The sequence below is a fragment of the Triticum dicoccoides genome, chromosome 4B (genome assembly GCF_002162155.2).
Source record: "Triticum dicoccoides isolate Atlit2015 ecotype Zavitan chromosome 4B, WEW_v2.0, whole genome shotgun sequence".
NCBI classification, from domain to species: Eukaryota; Viridiplantae; Streptophyta; class Magnoliopsida; order Poales; family Poaceae; genus Triticum; species Triticum dicoccoides.
Genome location: NC_041387.1, coordinates 668848840 through 668866111, shown reverse-complemented (window position 1 = coordinate 668866111; position 17272 = coordinate 668848840).

The following is a 17272-nucleotide window of genomic DNA, read 5'->3' as shown; positions in this document are numbered from 1 at the left end:
TCTCTCTCCGACTCTGTGCCACACCTTGGTTTGGCACCAATTTTTTTATATAAGCATATAATTTTCTTCATGGAAATACCTAAACATATACTGTTTGTTAGTTTTAGACCGCACTAGATCGATTCACCCAAAACAAAGCTATATGAAGCACATAAGTTAGATCGAAAGCACGCAAGCAGGCAGCTTGATTGATGTGTTGCCCAGCACATGCCCATCTCACTATGTAGACGTACGCGAACGAGCTCGCTTCCGCTGCACAACGATCGGATCAACTCACTCCACGCTTGCTCCTGATGGAACTCGTGACTAGGCGATCCAAAAACAGAACGGATAAATTTTTGTTGATGTGTGCAACTTGTATTTTTTTTGTTTTGTTATGACATATATAAGAGTACATGATTGACACCAAACGCGACACGACCCATTGTTAGGTTTAAGAGCATCTTCAAGAGAAGATGTATATGCAAAAATAACTAGCATTTGCATCTTTGAGGCAAAAAAATACCTCCCCAACAGATGGTGTAGATGCAAAAACAATAAAATACATTTCCGTCTCCCGGAGATGTAAACTACAACACCTCACGGTGCAAATTTGCATCTTCACCTCTAGGAGATGTAAAACTGACGACATGCATCAACCGCCCTGGTTTACCTATTAGAGATAATGATTTTGAGTTTCCTCCCGATTTCTGGATTATGAGGTTATGCAAATCATAGATTTATTGCATGAGGGGATCGAGAATATCAGTACAGGGTAATTAATCTTTGATATGTGTGGTGTTGTTTCTATTACCTTGCATGCCCCTTCTTTATTTAACATAGGTACTATATAAATGTGGAGGAGGCCAGGACGCACAAAGCAGCGGAGGAAGCCACTCATTGAACCTGGCAGTAGCTACCATACTAGAAGCTAATCCGAGCTATCGTTATGAGTTTTACCCAGATCAACAGTGGCCATAAACCAAGTTACGCTAAAAGCCTAAATTTGGGAGAGTATGTATTCTCATTTATATTTCATGCATTTTATCACATATCCACTACACTTGTCGGTGTTCATTGTTTTCTGTGTATATGGGTGCTCGCTTTCATCTGTTTCTTTCACGTATTCAAAAAACATTGAACAATTCAAAAATATTTCTCGCTTCTTTTCGGTTTTTCTTTTTTCCTTTAGCTATTTCATAGTATAAAAAGAAAAACAAAAGAGATTTCTAATTTCTTTTTTGTCAATATGTTGGGAATTCTTTGGTGTAAATTGTTTTTCTTGCTTTCCATTTTTCTTTTTTCGTCCGCTTTCGTCAGAAAAACTAAAAACTCAAAAAATAATTAGTGTGTTTCTCTGAATTTCTTTCCTTTTCTTGAGTCGTCGTAAGGAGAAGACTTTGTAAAAAATTCCAATTGGCTCTTACATGCTTTATTGTTGATCTAATGAAAGACCAAATATTTTTTGTCTTCTCCTATATATATTTCTTGCAGCTTTCAGTGTAGTCCACGACACACTTGTATTGTAATAACTTTCACACTGTTCGGTCATGCAAGTGAAAGGCAATAATGACGAGGATTTGATGAAGCGATCGTGGTGAAGGAAAAGCTGGTATGAACTATACTTGTTTTTTTATTTGTAAATATGTTTAACTCAGTAGTCCTGATTCAGCCTACTGCAAGCAAACATGTGTATGATGACAATTACAAATTACTAGTCGTCAACCTGTGCTACTGCACGGTCTAGGATTTTTTGAAAATTTGTAATATTCTACAGAAAAAGTTCTTATAATTATTTACTTTAAGTCTCATACAAATCAGAAATATGAAATATTTATTATTATTTTTACTACTTATTTCCACAGCATATAAAATATTATATTTCCATGCGCCCTATACTTGAAACATAGTGGATAATCACATATCTTTGAAACTTTCGTATTAATCCTTTTCCACAGCAGATATCGGTGACCTCATTATACATATTTAACGCTTCCTAAATTTAGTAGTGTCTAAATGCATATGCATATGTCCTATCTTTTTAACATTATTATACATATATCATCTATGATTTCGCACCCTATCACTAACTATTGGCCAGTTACTCCATGTTTCCGCCAGCATATATGTGATTGAAATATTTTTCAAAGACATGCGTAACCAACAACCATTATCTCTATCACTCTCAGACCCGTCCATGCGTACTCTCTCTCTCTCTCTCTCTCTCTCTCTCTCTCTCTCTCTCTCTCTCTCTCTCTCTGTGTGTGTTACACATGCGCAGTCGGAGACACACACATATCCGTACCTAACTCATCCCCACACCCATGAGTCAAGTGGTCATCAGTTCAACATGTTGATGAGCTGGTCCGTGGCCCAGTTCAATCGTATCATGTAATTTTAAATGTTTGAAAGATCGTTGAACTTCTTGAAGTTCATTTAATTTCATGGAAGCCTTATATATGTCTTTTAATAATTCATTATATTTCTGGTTTTCTGATCAGATCTTTTTTTTCACTTTGACTGTAATGTTCTAGAATCAATCCTTATATTTTTAAAATTTGAACACTAAAAATTTGAAGGCTGTTAGAGTATTTTTAAATCGGCACGTATTGTTATATAGGCTTACACTTTTGTTTTGTCTAAGAATTCGCCAAATTATTGGATGCCTGTCGTAAAGTTATTTCACATCGTTGAAAATTGTTCCTTTGGACATCCCAACTAAGCCCTTGGGAAAAGTAATAAGGATGATTTTCCTTAGCCCCTTATCCTAGTCCATTTTTTTTGTGAGAAGCCCGTATCATTGTCCATGGTATATAGCATTATCCGGCTGACATCTGTGCCATCAATATATCTGGAGCATATTTCTCCTTTTGACTACTATTAAATGGCTTTGTTTTATCAAGTATAAGCACTCCCGCATTGTGTGCTTATTCCTTGAATATCTTATAAATGCAAAAGTTACACCCTGTGCCCAAACATCTAAAATCAGCCAGTTTGTGATGCACCTGTGCGGTTTAGCCATCTTGGATTTCTAAAATATGATGTATTATTTGTTTATTAAATATATTTGTGACATAGATTTAGAAATTTATCTATACTAATTTCTCCCACCTGGTCCCTACCATCGCCATACCCCCCTTATCTCCTCCACTAGGCAAGAACCCCGCTCTTCATGACTGTAATCTGTCACGCTTCCATGGAGCACCCACGGCGTCAGGCCAGATGGGTTCTCTTACGGACACCAAGCGTTTGGCCTCGGCCACAACCCTAGTTCCAACACCTACAAAGTTGCTCGCTTCTTCTACCGCTCCAAGCACGACCTCAGGATGGAGGTCTTCACTCTCGGAGGAGAGCACCGCTGGCGAGAGACTACGGCGCATCCTTTGTACCCCGTTAAGCCAGGGCGAACCGCCACCTTCTTCAAGGGCTCTCTTATTTGGACCGTCAACGAGGAGATTCACAAGGACGCCTCCGGTTTCCTCTGCTTTTGCTTAGAGGACGAGTTGTCCAGCATTATGCCGCCACCTCCTTGTTGGAGCCCAAGGCTTGTATTATTTGTTTATTAAATATATTTGTGACATAGATTTAGAAATTTATCTATACTAATTTCTTTACATTTTCAGAAAACACTATATGTATGTCACGTGCAAATTTGGGAATATATACTTAAGTGTAATTTACTAACGGGGTTAGTATATATGTAACTTGCACCCAATGTCCGAACTTCTGAAATCAGTCTGATTCTGATACACTCGCATGGTTTAGAAATTTTAGATTTTTTGAAGGAATCTGATGCAGTCACGTGGTTTTGCATTTTTGGGCTTTTTGAATATAATCTAGGATTTATTTATTAAATATATTAATGACATATATTTAGAACATTTTATATACTATTTCTTTATATTCGCACATAACATCTATGTGCACTTCACGTAGAAATTTGAGAATATAAACTTAAGTGTGATTTGTGGATGGAATTATTATAGTACATGCATATAAACCTTGTGCTTGTGTGCACCGTGAGTTCTAAATGAGACAAATTAGCTCACGTACCTAGATTTATGCACAATACATTGAAATAGTGTACGCAGATTCTTAGGGATGAGAACATCGTCCATCCATGATGTATGTATATTTGTTTAGTGGAATGTTGTGCGTATAGTTGTGTTAACTTCATTGGTACATTTAAATAAAAAAATCGTTAACTTGGTAGCTCATTTGCTTGTGCACGGAAAGAGGAAAGCTTAAAGTGATTCTTATGCCCAGGAAGTGCGTACAGGATATTATTTTTAATTGCGTAAGATATCTAGACGTATAGAATATCAACTGAAAAGTCCAAGTCACATAAGTATTTTTTTTCCTTAAGGACTTCACATGTACGACTTGTTGTCACGTCCTATCAAAGTCATTCAGTCCGGCTTGCATGTTTCCTTTTTTTTACAATCCAAAGTTTCGTTTCAAGCCTACTACACATGGATTCTTGTGTCTTTCCTTCCAAGCGAATAGCCCACGACTCTTAGGTCCATCACATTTCACTTCTAAACGCATGGGAATAAAGATTCCATATGACGTTTAATTTTACACATAGGATTAAGAATTTAATGGTTATTTATAATTAGTTTTTGAGGATTAACATGGAGGCTCGTATGGTGGTTTCAATTAGTAAATACTAGATCAGGTTCGCGCCTTGACGCGAGGGTGCCGGTCACAACTTTTTGATAAAGCATGTAGCAAATCGCATGTAGGAAACCAGGTATACCATGTGCAGGCAACTATTTGTGTTAGAAGCATAACATAATGGAACTGAAGATGACAATCACATTAGACAGAATCAAGCTCGGTGCTTTCATACGATCAGAGATAGAACACAGGACCATTTTTTACGACAGAGAGATAGGAACTAAACCTAAAGTCGGTACATGCCTTGTTCAGAGCAAAGTGAGAACAACAACATGTTACCAGGTGCTACCTTCCATTGCAAAGACAACAACATGAAACAAAGAACACAGAACATATATACAAAATAACAAAACAAGGACACAACAAATAAAAGTAGATGAGAGAATGGTTGCCAGAAACACTGCCTAGGTTGTTCATAATTCACGATACCCATGGATTGTCTCATACCAGTGATCAAACATAATTTACAATAGGGAGGGTAGTCTGCTACCAAATTGGTTCATACAAGCATCATGTTTAGAAATGATAATACTACATGGCACACCAAACACTAGTAGAAAAAGGGCCTTTTGTCCCGGTTCGTAAGGGTCTTCTGTCCCGGTTTTAGAACCGGGACAAAAAGGTCGTTACTAATGCCCATGGCCTTTAGTCCCGGTTCTTACACGAACCGGGACAGATGTGCCTCCACGTGGCCGCTGCGGTCAGCCCAGGCAGGGGGGCCTTTGGTCCCGGTTGATGACACCAACCGGGACCAAAAGGCATCCCCACGTCAGCAGCTGGCTGGAGTTGAGGTTTTTTTTTGAAAGGGGCTGGTTTAGGGGTTTTGGGGGTTAATTTAGGTTGTTATTATCTAACTAATAGAGAGAAGTGTCCTCTCTTATATATCTCCGTGCTTGGTTTACCAACGCTACTGCTATGCCTAACGTTAACATGGCTTAGATTGAAGTGAAGGCAACATGTGGTGCATGTCGAAAGTAATACTAATCCTAACTTGATCAAGTTTCGATTGTACTACTTTCGACATGCACCACATGCATGTTGCCTTCACTTCAATCCAATCCATGTTCATTTCACCCGCTGATATATAATAACTCTTCATGCTCGCATCATGCAGCATCATATATAATAACAAGTCCTACTAATTAATCATCATCATACAACTTCTACTCGTTATTAATAACAAGTCATACGATCATCATCCTCATAGTCATCGAACCAACCCTACTTAATTGTTCATAGCACATGATCATCAGTATTAGGTATAAATACCCCCTTTAAGGTAAAATAGCATAAAACAATATAGACCCTGACTCTCCATTATGTTGAATGGAGATCATCCTGTCTCCAATTCTTGCACTTCGCTTCCTTTTGCTTCCAAGAACCTCCTTACGATTGTCCATACATTTTTTCCATTCTTTGATTGTCATGTCTCCACTTCTTCTAGAAATCCGGTATGGATAGTTGAGATTCGTAGGACGACCTGGTTGTATGTTCAAAACATCAAGGCGACCGTGCTGATACATCAAATGAGGCACACAATAATTCGGGATTATCTGTTGAAAAACATAGTAATAACTTCATAGTTAGCAATGATGTACTAGTTTTAGAAGTATGCAAAAGATGCACGGATGTCGTAATAGTAAAAAGCTTACCAGGGTATCTCCATGGTAGTTACCGTAGTTCAACACTTGCACTAGTGGTACGTATTGACCATAATGTTGAGGAGTTCGATTGTAGATATTGTAATTCTCAAGATCACTAAAAATGCGATCAGATGATTTTTCTCCTGATAAGTTAATTCGGAGCCATCGGTGTAGTGGGTTTTGTCTACCATCTTCCGCACATTCTTTGAACAATGAAAATAAGCTGTCAATGCAAATAAGCTCTCAACTATTTTGAAATAAAAAATATAAATTACTTAATAACTATGTTTGAGAAGCTCACATAGGGGAAGAATTAGAAGCGTATCAACAAGGACCCAAATGTCCATATTGTCTTGCTCGATTTTAGGATCACCAAGATCCATGGTGACAAGCATACACTCATCAAAACCATACATCTTGCAAAGTGCTTCCCAATTTTTGCAACCAAAATGGGTTACACTCTCAGAATTGTACAACTTTACATCAAAATCCACACCATGATGGGTCCTTAGGTGAATTTTTTTTGTTTCCATACTTTCATGGTCTTCAAAACCCATCCTCTCCAAGACATAGCGTCTTGCATAACATGGGATAAGCTAGTCGAATTGGAAAAGATGAAAAGTACACATTTAAGTAGTTGAAGTCGTGCTTAATTACGAAAAAAACTATTATCGTCGTTGCGTACCGTTTCAACGTCGAAGGTCTCCTCGAGCTTAATTCTGAAGCGCCAATCTTCGTCCAGCTCAAGGAACTTGTCGCACATACCTCGGTCGTCGTGGCACCAGTCGCAGTCCCCCGGGCGGTTTTCGTCGTCCGAGTACAACATTTCCTATGTTCATAATTCAAATATTAAACTTGTAATTAAATATATGTACTAAAAAACCCGAGGACTCATAATTCAAATATTTCCTGTCATATAGGTGGAGACTCGACAGACTTAAAGTCAACCCGAGGACTCATATTATAGGACTCATATAGACATGGAGATTTGGCTGGTCTCACCTCGAGGTCGGAGGGGGGTTGGTGACAGGGACAATGGCGCGGATGATGGAGGGGGCTCCTAGATTTCTGCATAGTTCTCTCCAATTTTAGCATTCAAAGTAGGAGTACTTTTCCAATTTGAGCATTCAATAAGCAAAACCAAATCGTAAAATAAAGTAGTATTCAAATTAACATACATTCAATTATAAGCAAAACTGCATCATCTCTTGTGTGCGTACATCGTCGAATATTATCACTAATACTCCTCGAATACTATCATACATATAGCATCACTAATACAGCTAGCACCGTAGCGCCCGACGGGTATTGTCGCGGGTGGTGGACACTCAAAGAGAAGGAACCATCACAGGATCATAGCTCCAGTGAGATCCCTGAAGAACCTGCCAGGTATTGTCGAACCTTCCCTCCAACGCAACCATGTAGCGACGGACGTGCTCGTCCTCCTCGCTGACACGGTGACGTACCACCTCCGCGGTGTCCAGAAGCCTCGGCACCATCACTGGTCCACGCATCCGCCACCAAACTAGGACCGGGTCAACAACGGGCTGGCTCCTCACCAACCTACGCCCCCCGAAAGGTAGCACCTCCCAATACCAGCCCGGCGGAGCCCAGTCCCGGACATGGCCCCTCTGATCAAGCCAACCTCCTCCGCCGAGTCAACGACGAGGATGCGGATAGGCATCGTAAAATGAACTAAAAAAATAAACTAGTTCTATTAATTTTCTTGCTAAAAATAAACTACTATATATAGTAAAATAAAGTAGTTTTATTAAATCAACTAGTTCAACTACAAAGCACTTACTATAAATAAATAAAATAAAGTAGTTCTTACTAAAAATAAACTACTTCTATATATAGTAAACTTTAATAAAGTAGTTTTATTAAATCAACTAGTTCAACTACTAAGAACTAAGCTAAAATCGATATCTACTAACCTACATAAAAAATTAATACATATATGAAAAAAACATATATAAACAAAAAGTGCTATGAACATTATATTAATACATACATAGCCACATCCATTCATCATATAGCTACCACATACATATATACATTATATATATGAAAAAAATGCAATGAACAAACAAATAATACAAATTATATGAAAAAAAAAGAACAGAGCCGTGGCGGCGGCGACTAACTTCGGGGACGGCGAGGGCGAGGGCGAGGGCGACGGGGGGCGGAGGTCAACGACGATGGTGACGGGTGACGGCTCGGTGGCGGCGGAGGGCGACGGCGATGGCGGCGGGGGGCGGAGGGCGACGGTGACGGGTGACGGCGTGGGCTCGGGGGGCGGAGGGCGACGGGCGACGGCGACGGGCGACGGGCAACGGTGACGGGGCAGCCTGGCGGCGTCGTGGATGAGCTCGCGACGTCGTCCGGCGGGGGGCAACTGGAGATGGAAATCTGAAAATTTCCCAACTGCTGGCTTATATAGCAAAGGCTTTGGTCCCGGTTCGTCGCCCCAACCGGGACCAATGAGCCCTTTAGTCCCGGTTGGTGGCACCAACCGGGACCAAAGGCCTCTTTTCAGCAGCCCAAAGGGCGGGAAACAGAGACCTTTGGTCTCTGTTGATGGCACAAACCGGGACAAAAGAGGGGCATTGGTACCAATTCCTCCCATTAGTCCCGGTTGGTGGCACCAACCAGGACCAAAGGTCTTGTGCTGGTGTGGTGCGGTGCTATGTTTAGTCCCACCTCGCTAGCCGAGAGGGGCTCGGAGTGGTTTATAAGCCCTGCCGAACCAACCACTTCGAGCTCCTCTCTACTGCAGGCTTACGGGCCTAAATTCACTCTCTGTGCTTGTGGGCCTATTGGGCCTACTGCGGGCCTGCATCCCGGCCCTAATAATGGGTTTCTAGTCGTATGCAGGTCGTGGTGGCCCTGTAGGTGGCACTTTTTTTTATTTTTTTTCCAGTTTTTTTGCTTTCTTTTTTGTTTCTAATTACTTATTTACTCCCTCCGATTCTATTTAGTTTGCGTCTAAGAGCAAGCACAGATACCAAGGAGAGCTACGGGACCAAGAATCTGGACATTTTTACCCATGGTCTGGGATGCATAGTAACTTGGTTTGCATGGTCGTAATTATTGCGTGGTTGTAACTGCAAACGTGTGGATTGGCTGCCCTCCTTTCTCCTCGTTCCCCACGCCACCGCATGCACGCTGTCCAGGGTGCTCGACCAGTGCATGCCTTCCTTTTTCTTGCAACTAGTTAATGCATCTGCATGCACAGCCCAAAAGCAGGGGCAGTCTCGGAAGAATCAAGGAAAAAACACTAGTGCGCAGACTAAAAGGGAAAAAATTAGAAAAACTTAGACGCAAACTAAATAGAATCGGAGGGAGTATTTTCTTTTATGATAATTCTTTTTGATATTAAAGTTTGTAACAAAATTCTAATTACTTATTTATTTTCTTTTATGATAATTTTTTTGCTTTTAATGTTTTGAACAGAAAATACATTGATAGTTTTAGTTGCATAAATTCTATATAATTTTAGTTTTTCAATAATACTAGAGGTTTATGAAAGCTTTTTAGTTGATTCCTTTAGTACCAGTTCTAAGGCTGTTACAAAGGCATTTTATTTGGTACAAGTTCTAAGGCTGGGGCCCCACGAGCACCTTTTAGTACCGGTTCGTGGCATGAACCGGTAAAAGAGTTTTTTAGTTGATTCTTTCTGCAGCTGTTTTTTAGTCCCACCTCGCCAAGCGAGAGGCACTCGCAGTGGTTTATAAGCCCTGAGTGTAGAGACGATGAAGGGAGAGGCGCAATGCTCACCTACACGTTGCTTAGCTTCAAGCCTTATGTCCACTATGTAACCATAATACGTGTCCTCTCTCCTCTTGGTTGCTGCATCAAAGCGGACACCGCTGTTTTGGTTGGTGCTCTTTTGATCTTTGGCGGTCGTGTAAAATGTATTCCCATTTATCTCGTATCCTTTGTAAGTCAATACAGTCGAAGATGGTCCCTTGGACAACGAGTACAGCTCAGCACAAACAGTGTTCTCACCTCTGAGACGTGTTTCCAACCAATTGCTGAAAGTCCTGATGTGTTCACCTGTAATCCAGTCATCGCACCGCTCCGAGTGTTTGGAGCGCAGACTGTTCTTGTGTTCATCGACATACGGGGCCACCAAGGTAGAGTTCATTAGTACTGTGTAGTGTGATTGAGACCAAGAATATCATTCCCTGCATATTATTGAGTTCCCTCCAAGCATGCCTTTTCCAGTCAGTCTCCCCTTATACCGCGATTCAGGGAGACCTATCTTCTTAAGGCCAGGAATGAAGTCAACACAAAACCCAACGACATCCTCTGTTTGATGGCCCATAGAGATGCTTCCTTCTGGCCTAGCGCGGTTACAGACATATTTCTTTATGACTCCCATGAACCTCTGAAAGGGGTACATATTGTGTAGAAATACAGGGCCCATAATGACAATCTCATCAACTAGATGAACTAAGACGTGCGTCATGATATTGAAGAAGGATGGTGGGAACACCAGCTCAAAACTGACAAGACATTGCACCACATCACTCCTTAGCCTTGTTATGATTTCTGGATCGATCACCTTCTGAGAGATTGCATTGAGGAATGCACATAGCTTCACAATGGATAATCGGACGTTTTCCGATAGAAGCCCCCTCAATGCAACCAGAAGCAGTTGCGTCATAATCATGTGGCAGTCATGAGACTTTAGGTTCTGGAACTTTTTCTCTGCCATATTTATTATTCCCTTTATATTCGACGAGAAGCCAGTCGGGACCTTCATACTAAGCAGGCATTCAAAGAAGATTTCCTTCTCTTCTTTGGTGAGAGCGTAGCTGGCAGGACCTTCATACTGCTTTGGAGGCATGCCATCTTTTTCATGCAAACGTTGCAGGTCCTCCCGTGCCTCAGTTGTATCTTTTGTCTTCCCATACACGCCCAAGAAGCCTAGCAGGTTCACACAAAGGTTCTTCGTCACGTGCATCACGTCGATCGAAGAGCGGACCTCTAGGTCTTTCCAGTAGGGTAGGACCCAAAATATAGATTTCTTCTTCCACATGGGTGCGTGTCCCGCAACGTCACTCGGAACAGATAGTATGCAAGGACCCTTTCCGAAGATTAATTTTAAATCATTGACCATAGCAAGTACGTGATCACCGTTGCGCATGGCGGGCTTCTTCCGGTGATCTGCCTCGCCTTTGAAATGCTTGCCTTTCTTTCGACATTGATGGTTGGTCGGAAGAAATCGACGATGGCCCAGGTACACATTCTTCCTGCATTTGTCCAGGTATATACTTTCGGTGTCAGCTAAATAGTGCGTGCATGCGTGGTATCCCTTATTTTTTGTCCTGAAAGGTTACTGAGAGCGGGCCAATCGTTGATGGTTACAAACAGCAACGCGTGCAGGTCAAATTCCTCCTGTCTGTACTCATCCCACACACGTACACCGTTTCAATTCCACAGCTGTAAAAGTTCTTCAACTAATGGCCTTAGGTACACATCAATGTCGTTGCCGTGTTGCTTAGGGCCTTGGATGAGAACTGGCATCATAATGTACTTCCACTTCATGCACATCTAAGGAGGAAGGTTATACATACATAGAGTCACGGGCCAGGTGCTGTGATTGCTGCTCTGCTCCTCGAAAGGATTAATGTCGTCCGTGCTTAAACCAAACCATACGTTCCTCGGGTCACGTGCAAACTCAACCCAATACTCTCTCGATTTCTCTCCACTGTGACCCATCAGCGGGTGCTCTCAACTTCCCGTCTTTCTTATTGTCCTCACTGTGCCATCCCATCAACTTGGCATGCTCTTTGTTTCTGAACAGTCGTTTCAAGAGTGGTATTATAGGAGCATACCACATCACCTTTGCAGGAACTCTCTTCCTGCGGGGCTCGCCGTCAACATCACCAGGGTCATCTCGTCTTATCTTATACCGCAATGCACCACATACCGAGCATGCATGTAGAGCTTGCAGTCATTAGGGCATGCATGTGTCTTTTGCACCTCCAATCCTAGAGGGCATATGACCTTCTTTGCTGCGTACGTACTGTCGGGCAATTCGTTATCCTTTGGAAGCTTCTTCTTCAATATTTTCAGTAGCTTATCAAATCCTTTGTCAGGCACAGCATTCTCTGCCTTTCACTGCAGCAATTCCAGTACGGTACCCAGCTTTGTGTTGCCATCTTCGCAATTGGGGTACAACCCTTTTTGTGATCGTCTAACATGCGATCAAACTTCAGCTTCTCCTTTTGACTTTCACATTGCGTCTTTGCATCGACAATGACCCGGCGGAGATCATCATCATCGGGCACATCGTCTGGTTCCTCTTGATCTTCAGTAGCTTACCCCGCTGCAGCATCATCGGGCAGATTGTCTGGTTCCTCTTGATCTTCAGCAGCTCCCCCCTTTGCAGCATCACTATATTCAGGGGGTACATAGTTGTCATCGTCCTCTTCTTCTTCGCCGTCTTCCATCATAACCCCTATTTCTCCGTGCCTCGTCCAAACATTATAGTGTGGCATGAAACCCTTGTAAAGCAGGTGGGTGTGAAGGATTTTCCGGTCAGAGTAAGACTTCGTATACCCACATTTAGGGCATGGACAACACATAAAACCATTCTGCTTTTTTGCCTCAACCACTTCAAGAAAATTATGCACGCCCTTAATGTACTCGGAGGTGTGCTGTCACCATACATCCATTGCCTGTTCATCTGCGTGCATTATATATAATTATGTGTGTCAAAACTAAGAAAATCAGACCAGTATCTATCTAAAGTAAGAAAGTCAGACAAGTATCTATCTAAAGTAAGAAAATCAGAAAGAAGATAAGAACAAGAGGCTCACCACGGTGGTGCTGGCGACGAGATCGGCGCGGGCGATCAACGGCGGTGATAACGGGGACGGGGCGTGACGGACCGCTAAATCTTGACAAATCTCGGGAAAAATGGAGCTCCGAGGTCGAGTTTCGAGAGGAGAAAGCTTAACTAGTGTGGCTCGGGCATTTCGTTGAACACCTCATGTGCATAGGAGGTGAGCTAGAGCACCCAAATGCCCTCCCCTCACCGGCAAGAAAAAACAGAGTGCGCTGCCACGGCGATGGGTATATATAGGCAAATTATTTGTCCCGGTTTGTGGCATAAACCGAGACTAAAGCCCCCCCTTCTATACCGGTTCAAGGCACGAACATGTACCAATGGATGTGGGCCAGGAGCGCGGCCCATTGGTCCCGGTTCGTGCCTAGAACCTAGACAAATGGGTCTAGACGAACCGGGACCAATGCCCACAAGGCCCCGGCCGGCCCCCTGGGCTCATGAACCGGGTCTAATGCCCCCCATGGGTCCCGGTTCATGAAGAACCGGGACTAATGGGCTGGCCAGGCCCGAACCAAAGCCCTGTTTTCTACTAGTGAAAAGAACCTCGTATTCTTAATGCGTCGAAACATCAGTCGCATCCACCACGGCTCAAACCACTATTGCTCTCCTAGTGGTTTGATGGATAGCAATCAGAAAATGGGCCATACTCAGAGTATTCAGAATCCGAATCATAAGCATAAGTGCCGACAACATTGACTGCATCAGTCGACATCGCAGCTAGATGGCAGAGGTCATCGGTTTCCTGAGTCAGATGGTAGCAATTTCAGGCCACATCGCCCTCGATAGTAGAGGAACCTGTAGGCAGGTAGTTGACGGCTATCTTGTCAATACGACCTGCAGAACCACACACATCCTGTGCGAATGACCCCACCCCTTGCTAAGCCCCCCTACCTACAGTTTCCTTTTCTCCACCACTACTAGGAAAATGCATGCTAGTGGTGCACCAGTTTTGCCTACTAATGGCGCACTACTGGTGCGCCACTAGCATCACGCAATTAGAATTAAATTCTAATGGCGCACCATTGGTGCACCATTAGTATCTGGTGTTCTAATGGCACACCATGTAGTGTGCCATTAGTATAGCCCACAGTGCGCCATTAGAATGCCTACCAGGGGGGCATATGTACCCATGTGCTTTGGCATACTAATGGCGCACCAGTGGGTGATGTGCCATTAGTGTGATTATCACAGTGCGCCATTAGTATCTTGTGTGGTGCGCCACTAGTATGAATATTAGGGATTTTTTCTTTTCTGATATTTTCACAGGTTACAAAATATATTATTGAACATAATTTAGACAACACCACACAGCAACAGCAGATTCATCGAATACAATAGAAGATTAGTCTCCGAATACAATTCATCATATTAGTCTCCGAATTCAAAAGACCGAAGAAAGATAGAACATTACAAGTCTCGAGACCGCGAGTAGTGAGTTTGTCTTCACATTACAAGTCGATATCGATCATCTAAACTACCATCACATAGAAGAGAGCTGCGGTCATCACGATGAGCGTCATCACGGTGAAACTGGTCTTCATCTGGTTCCTCCAACGCTCCCTCCTCTCTCCCGCTAGATAGTGGGCGTATCTAGATTCCGCCTCTGCCCTAGTGGTGTACCCTTTGTAACTATTACCGCTGAAATGGTGAACCCGTCTCCGACACTCCTCCCAGTCGTCGTAGACTCCGGGAACCTTACCCTTGTACATGACATACGACAACATCTCTATGCACAAGACAAACAATATACAATACATAAGCAATATATAAGTATGCAACAAAAGGATCGGAAGAGAAAAGCAAGACATTAATGGCACGATTCACGGTCCTACTAATAAATAGCATCGATTACATCTAAGTTGAACGACCGTCCAAACCAAAGAGACATACAAGTTCATTAAAGTTTAATTACAACATGAGCCAATCAATGTTTCAGAACTACACATAGCATCACTACTTTCGACTCGACTCATGGGACCGGAGCGTGGATGAAGCCGTCGTCTGTCGTGATGGTAATGAAATCGTGGGCGTTGTCAGCCTGCATTTGTAGCGTTGTGTCTATCTCACTGTTGGACGGTTGATATCTGAGGTAGAACTGCCCCGAGGTACGAAGGACATCTAGATGGATAATTTCCGCAAACTCCAACTGGATGCGAAAGAATTCTTGTTTGATGTCCGCGTCCTGGATTGCCGACAAGCTCGCGGCCCAATCTTTGAGATTATTGATACGTCTCCAACGTATCTATAATTTTTGATTGCTCCATGCTACTTTATCTAGTGTTTTAGACTATATTGGGCTTTATTTTCCATTTTTATATTATTTTTGGGACTAACCTATTAACCGGAGGCCCAGCCCAGAATTGCTGTTTTTTGCCTATTTCAGTGTCTCGAAGAAACGGAATATCAAACGGAGTCCAAACGGAATGAAACCTTCGGGAACATGATTTTCTCACCGAACGTGATCCAGGAGACTTGAACCCTGCTCCAAGGAACAAAAGAGGCGGTCACGAGGGTGGGGGGCGCGCCCCCTACCTCGTGGGCCCTCTGTTTCTCCACCGACGTACTCCTTCCTCCTATATATACCTACGTACCCCCGAAAGATCAAATACGGATCCAAAAACCTAATTCCATCGCCGCAACTTTCTGTATCCACGAGATCCCATCTTGGGGCCTGTTCCGGAGCTCCGCCGAAGGGGGCATCTACCACGGAGGGCTTCTACATCAACACCATAGCCTCTCCGATGAAGTGTGAGTAGTTTACTTCAGACCTTCGGGTCCATAGCTAGTACCTAGATGGATTCTTCTCTCTTTTTGGATCTCAATACAATGTTCTCCCCCTCTCTTGTGGAGATCTATTCGATGTAATCTTCTTTTTGCGATGTGTTTGTTGAGACCGATGAATTGTGGGTTTATGATCCAGCTTATCTATGAATAATATTTGAATCTTCTCTGAATTATTTTATTTATGATTGAGTTATCTTTGCAAGTCTCTTCGAATTATCCGTTTGGTTTGGCCAACTAGATTGGTAGTTCTTGCAATGGGAGAAGTGGTTAGCTTTGGGTTCGATCTTGCGGTGTCCTTACCCAGTGACAGAAAGGGTTGCAAGGCACGTATTGTATTGTTGCCATCGAGGATAACAAGATGGGGTTTTTATCATATTGCATGAATTTGTCATCTTGCTTAAGGCGTTACTCTATTTGTAACTTAATACTCTAGATGCATGCTGGATAGCGGTCGATGAGTGGAGTAATAGTAGTAGATGCAGAATCATTTTGATCTACTTGTCTCGGACGTGATGCCTATATACATGATCATACCTAGATATACTCATAATTATGCTCAGTTCTGTCAATTGCTCAACAGTAATTTGTTCACCCACCGTAGAATATCTATGCTCTTGAGAGAAGCCACTAGTGAAACCTATGGCCCCCGGGTCTATTCTGATCATATCAATCTCCATCACTTTATTATTTTCTTTGTTTTTACTTTGCTTTTTTACTTTTCACTTTGCATCTCTATATCAAAAATACCAAAAATATTATTTATCATCTCTATCATATCTCACCCTCGTAAGTGACCGTGAAGGGATTGACAACCCCTAATCGCGTTGGTTGCGAGTAGCTATCGTTTTGTGTAGGTACGAGGGACTTGAGCGTAGTCTCCTACTGGATTGATACCTTGGTTCTCAAAAACTGAGGGAAATACTTACGCTACTTTGCTGCATCATCCTCTCCTCTTCGGGGAAATCCAACGCAGTGCTCAAGAGGTAGCAAGAAGAATTTCTGGCGCCGTTGCCGGGGAGGCTCACGCAAGCAAGTCAACCATACCAAGTACCCATCACAATCCCTATCTCTCGCATTACATTATTTGCCTCTTGTTTTCCTCTACCCCACTTCACCCTTGCCATTTTATTCGCCCTCTCTTTCCCAATCTCCTCCTCTCTTTCCATTTTGCCTTTTCCCGTTGCCTTTCTGTTTGCTTGTGTGTTGGATTACTTGTTGCCATGGCGCAAGATAATACCAAATTGTGTGACTTCTCGAATACCAATAATAATGATTTCCTTAATACTCCGATTGCTCCTCTTAATAATGATGAGTCTTGTGAAAT